This window comes from Lutjanus erythropterus, unplaced genomic scaffold (genome assembly GCF_056507025.1).
Source record: "Lutjanus erythropterus isolate fLutEry1 unplaced genomic scaffold, fLutEry1.hap2 Scaffold_164, whole genome shotgun sequence".
NCBI classification, from domain to species: domain Eukaryota; kingdom Metazoa; phylum Chordata; class Actinopteri; order Lutjaniformes; family Lutjanidae; genus Lutjanus; species Lutjanus erythropterus.
The window spans coordinates 30596-36714 of record NW_028146641.1 but is presented as its reverse complement, the minus strand read 5'-3'; positions in this window follow the sequence as shown (position 1 = coordinate 36714).

Below are 6119 nucleotides of genomic sequence, written 5' to 3'. Positions count from 1 at the left end.
CTAAATTGGCAGATTTTTCACTTTTTAGCATGAGTGACCACTGTGATTTGGTCCCGGTATGTGACTGCATATGGTGAAATAAGCGTTTTCAGAGCGTAAAAAGCTCAAAAAGCACACTTTTCACAGCCAAGTGGCTGCAATCATCATCTTCTTGATGGAAAAGGTGGTTTTGTGTCTTTTTATGCCCTAAATTGGCAGATTTTTCACTTTTTAGCATCAGTGACCACTGTGATTTGGTCCCGGTATGTGACTGCATATGGTGAAATAAGCATTTTCAGAGCGTAAAAAGCTCAAAAAGCACACTTTTCACAGCCAAGTTGCTGCAATCATCATCTTCTTGATGGAAAAGGTGGTTTTGTGTCTTTTTATGCCCTGTTTTGCCAGATTTTTCACTTTTTAGCATGAGTGACCACTGTGATTTGGTCCCGGTATGTGACTGCATATGGTGAAATAAGCGTTTTCAGAGCGTAAAAAGCTCAAAAAGGACACTTTTCACAGCCAAGTGGCTGCAATCATCATCTTCTTGATGGAAAAGGTGGTTTTGTGTCTTTTTATGCCCTAAATTGGCAGATTTTTCACTTTTTAGCATGAGTGACCACTGTGATTTGGTCCCGGTATGTGACTGCATATGGTGAAATAAGCGTTTTCAGAGCGTAAAAAGCTCAAAAAGCACACTTTTCACAGCCAAGTGGCTGCAATCATCATCTTCTTGATGGAAAAGGTGGTTTTGTGTCTTTTTATGCCCTGTTTTGCCAGATTTTTCACTTTTTAGCATGAGTGACCACTGTGATTTGGTCCCGGTATGTGACTGCATATGGTGAAATAAGCGTTTTCAGAGCGTAAAAAGCTCAAAAAGCACACTTTTCACAGCCAAGTGGCTGCAATCATCATCTTCTTGATGGAAAAGGTGGTTTTGTGTCTTTTTATGCCCTGTTTTGCCAGATTTTTCACTTTTTAGCATGAGTGACCACTGTGATTTGGTCCCGGTATGTGACTGCATATGGTGAAATAAGCGTTTTCAGAGCGTAAAAAGCTCAAAAAGCACACTTTTCACAGCCAAGTGGCTGCAATCATCATCTTCTTGATGGAAAAGGTGGTTTTGTGTCTTTTTATGCCCTGTTTTGCCAGATTTTTCACTTTTTAGCATCAGTGACCACTGTGATTTGGTCCCGGTATGTGACTGCATATGGTGAAATAAGCGTTTTCAGAGCGTAAAAAGCTCAAAAAGCACACTTTTCACAGCCAAGTGGCTGCAATCATCATCTTCTTGATGGAAAAGGTGGTTTTGTGTCTTTTTATGCCCTGGTTTGCCAGATTTTTCACTTTTTAGCATCAGTGACCACTCTGATTTGGTCCCGGTATGTGACTGCATATGGTGAAATAAGCGTTTTCAGAGCGTAAAAAGCTCAAAAAGCACACTTTTCACAGCCAAGTGGCTGCAATCATCATCTTCTTGATGGAAAAGGTGGTTTTGTGTCTTTTTATGCCCTAAATTGCCAGATTTTTCACTTTTTAGCATCAGTGACCACTCTGATTTGGTCCCGGTATGTGACTGCATATGGTGAAATAAGCGTTTTCAGAGCGTAAAAAGCTCAAAAAGCACACTTTTCACAGCCAAGTGGCTGCAATCATCATCTTCTTGATGGAAAAGGTGGTTTTGTGTCTTTTTATGCCCTAAATTGGCAGATTTTTCACTTTTTAGCATGAGTGACCACTGTGATTTGGTCCCGGTATGTGACTGCATATGGTGAAATAAGCGTTTTCAGAGCGTAAAAAGCTCAAAAAGCACACTTTTCACAGCCAAGTGGCTGCAATCATCATCTTCTTGATGGAAAAGGTGGTTTTGTGTCTTTTTATGCCCTGTTTTGCCAGATTTTTCACTTTTTAGCATCAGTGACCACTGTGATTTGGTCCCGGTATGTGACTGCATATGGTGAAATAAGCGTTTTCAGAGCGTAAAAAGCTCAAAAAGCACACTTTTCACAGCCAAGTGGCTGCAATCATCATCTTCTTGATGGAAAAGGTGGTTTTGTGTCTTTTTATGCCCTAAATTGGCAGATTTTTCACTTTTTAGCATGAGTGACCACTGTGATTTGGTCCCGGTATGTGACTGCATATGGTGAAATAAGCGTTTTCAGAGCGTAAAAAGCTCAAAAAGCACACTTTTCACAGCCAAGTGGCTGCAATCATCATCTTCTTGATGGAAAAGGTGGTTTTGTGTCTTTTTATGCCCTGTTTTGCCAGATTTTTCACTTTTTAGCATGAGTGACCACTGTGATTTGGTCCCGGTATGTGACTGCATATGGTGAAATAAGCGTTTTCAGAGCGTAAAAAGCTCAAAAAGCACACTTTTCACAGCCAAGTGGCTGCAATCATCATCTTCTTGATGGAAAAGGTGGTTTTGTGTCTTTTTATGCCCTAAATTGGCAGATTTTTCACTTTTTAGCATGAGTGACCACTGTGATTTGGTCCCGGTATGTGACTGCATATGGTGAAATAAGCGTTTTCAGAGCGTAAAAAGCTCAAAAAGCACACTTTTCACAGCCAAGTGGCTGCAATCATCATCTTCTTGATGGAAAAGGTGGTTTTGTGTCTTTTTATGCCCTAAATTGGCAGATTTTTCACTTTTTAGCATCAGTGACCACTGTGATTTGGTCCCGGTATGTGACTGCATATGGTGAAATAAGCATTTTCAGAGCGTAAAAAGCTCAAAAAGCACACTTTTCACAGCCAAGTTGCTGCAATCATCATCTTCTTGATGGAAAAGGTGGTTTTGTGTCTTTTTATGCCCTGTTTTGCCAGATTTTTCACTTTTTAGCATGAGTGACCACTGTGATTTGGTCCCGGTATGTGACTGCATATGGTGAAATAAGCGTTTTCAGAGCGTAAAAAGCTCAAAAAGGACACTTTTCACAGCCAAGTGGCTGCAATCATCATCTTCTTGATGGAAAAGGTGGTTTTGTGTCTTTTTATGCCCTAAATTGGCAGATTTTTCACTTTTTAGCATGAGTGACCACTGTGATTTGGTCCCGGTATGTGACTGCATATGGTGAAATAAGCGTTTTCAGAGCGTAAAAAGCTCAAAAAGCACACTTTTCACAGCCAAGTGGCTGCAATCATCATCTTCTTGATGGAAAAGGTGGTTTTGTGTCTTTTTATGCCCTAAATTGGCAGATTTTTCACTTTTTAGCATCAGTGACCACTCTGATTTGGTCCCGGTATGTGACTGCATATGGTGAAATAAGCGTTTTCAGAGCGTAAAAAGCTCAAAAAGCACACTTTTCACAGCCAAGTGGCTGCAATCATCATCTTCTTGATGGAAAAGGTGGTTTTGTGTCTTTTTATGCCCTGTTTTGCCAGATTTTTCACTTTTTAGCATCAGTGACCACTGTGATTTGGTCCCGGTATGTGACTGCATATGGTGAAATAAGCGTTTTCAGAGCGTAAAAAGCTCAAAAAGCACACTTTTCACAGCCAAGTGGCTGCAATCATCATCTTCTTGATGGAAAAGGTGGTTTTGTGTCTTTTTATGCCCTAAATTGGCAGATTTTTCACTTTTTAGCATCAGTGACCACTGTGATTTGGTCCCGGTATGTGACTGCATATGGTGAAATAAGCGTTTTCAGAGCGTAAAAAGCTCAAAAAGCACACTTTTCACAGCCAAGTGGCTGCAATCATCATCTTCTTGATGGAAAAGGTGGTTTTGTGTCTTTTTATGCCCTAAATTGGCAGATTTTTCACTTTTTAGCATCAGTGACCACTGTGATTTGGTCCCGGTATGTGACTGCATATGGTGAAATAAGCGTTTTCAGAGCGTAAAAAGCTCAAAAAGCACACTTTTCACAGCCAAGTGGCTGCAATCATCATCTTCTTGATGGAAAAGGTGGTTTTGTGTCTCTTTATGCCCTGTTTTGCCAGATTTTTCACTTTTTAGCATGAGTGACCACTGTGATTTGGTCCCGGTATGTGACTGCATATGGTGAAATAAGCGTTTTCAGAGCGTAAAAAGCTCAAAAAGCACACTTTTCACAGCCAAGTGGCTGCAATCATCATCTTCTTGATGGAAAAGGTGGTTTTGTGTCTTTTTATGCCCTGTTTTGCCAGATTTTTCACTTTTTAGCATGAGTGACCACTGTGATTTGGTCCCGGTATGTGACTGCATATGGTGAAATAAGCGTTTTCAGAGCGTAAAAAGCTCAAAAAGCACACTTTTCACAGCCAAGTGGCTGCAATCATCATCTTCTTGATGGAAAAGGTGGTTTTGTGTCTTTTTATGCCCTAAATTGGCAGATTTTTCACTTTTTAGCATCAGTGACCACTGTGATTTGGTCCCGGTATGTGACTGCATATGGTGAAATAAGCGTTTTCAGAGCGTAAAAAGCTCAAAAAGCACACTTTTCACAGCCAAGTGGCTGCAATCATCATCTTCTTGATGGAAAAGGTGGTTTTGTGTCTTTTTATGCCCTGTTTTATCAGGTTTTTCACTTTTTAGCATGAGTGACCACTGTGATTTGGTCCCGGTATGTGACTGCATATGGTGAAATAAGCGTTTTCAGAGCGTAAAAAGCTCAAAAAGCACACTTTTCACAGCCAAGTGGCTGCAATCATCATCTTCTTGATGGAAAAGGTGGTTTTGTGTCTTTTTATGCCCTAAATTGGCAGATTTTTCACTTTTTAGCATGAGTGACCACTGTGATTTGGTCCCGGTATGTGACTGCATATGGTGAAATAAGCGTTTTCAGAGCGTAAAAAGCTCAAAAAGCACACTTTTCACAGCCAAGTGGCTGCAATCATCATCTTCTTGATGGAAAAGGTGGTTTTGTGTCTTTTTATGCCCTAAATTGGCAGATTTTTCACTTTTTAGCATCAGTGACCACTGTGATTTGGTCCCGGTATGTGACTGCATATGGTGAAATAAGCATTTTCAGAGCGTAAAAAGCTCAAAAAGCACACTTTTCACAGCCAAGTTGCTGCAATCATCATCTTCTTGATGGAAAAGGTGGTTTTGTGTCTTTTTATGCCCTGTTTTGCCAGATTTTTCACTTTTTAGCATGAGTGACCACTGTGATTTGGTCCCGGTATGTGACTGCATATGGTGAAATAAGCGTTTTCAGAGCGTAAAAAGCTCAAAAAGGACACTTTTCACAGCCAAGTGGCTGCAATCATCATCTTCTTGATGGAAAAGGTGGTTTTGTGTCTTTTTATGCCCTAAATTGGCAGATTTTTCACTTTTTAGCATGAGTGACCACTGTGATTTGGTCCCGGTATGTGACTGCATATGGTGAAATAAGCGTTTTCAGAGCGTAAAAAGCTCAAAAAGCACACTTTTCACAGCCAAGTGGCTGCAATCATCATCTTCTTGATGGAAAAGGTGGTTTTGTGTCTTTTTATGCCCTGTTTTGCCATATTTTTCACTTTTTAGCATGAGTGACCACTGTGATTTGGTCCCGGTATGTGACTGCATATGGTGAAATAAGCGTTTTCAGAGCGTAAAAAGCTCAAAAAGCACACTTTTCACAGCCAAGTGGCTGCAATCATCATCTTCTTGATGGAAAAGGTGGTTTTGTGTCTTTTTATGCCCTGTTTTGCCATATTTTTCACTTTTTAGCATGAGTGACCACTGTGATTTGGTCCCGGTATGTGACTGCATATGGTGAAATAAGCGTTTTCAGAGCGTAAAAAGCTCAAAAAGCACACTTTTCACAGCCAAGTGGCTGCAATCATCATCTTCTTGATGGAAAAGGTGGTTTTGTGTCTTTTTATGCCCTGTTTTGCCAGATTTTTCACTTTTTAGCATGAGTGACCACTGTGATTTGGTCCCGGTATGTGACTGCATATGGTGAAATAAGCGTTTTCAGAGCGTAAAAAGCTCAAAAAGCACACTTTTCACAGCCAAGTGGCTGCAATCATCATCTTCTTGATGGAAAAGGTGGTTTTGTGTCTTTTTATGCCCTAAATTGGCAGATTTTTCACTTTTTAGCATGAGTGACCACTGTGATTTGGTCCCGGTATGTGACTGCATATGGTGAAATAAGCGTTTTCAGAGCGTAAAAAGCTCAAAAAGCACACTTTTCACAGCCAAGTGGCTGCAATCATCATCTTCTTGATGGAAAAGGTGG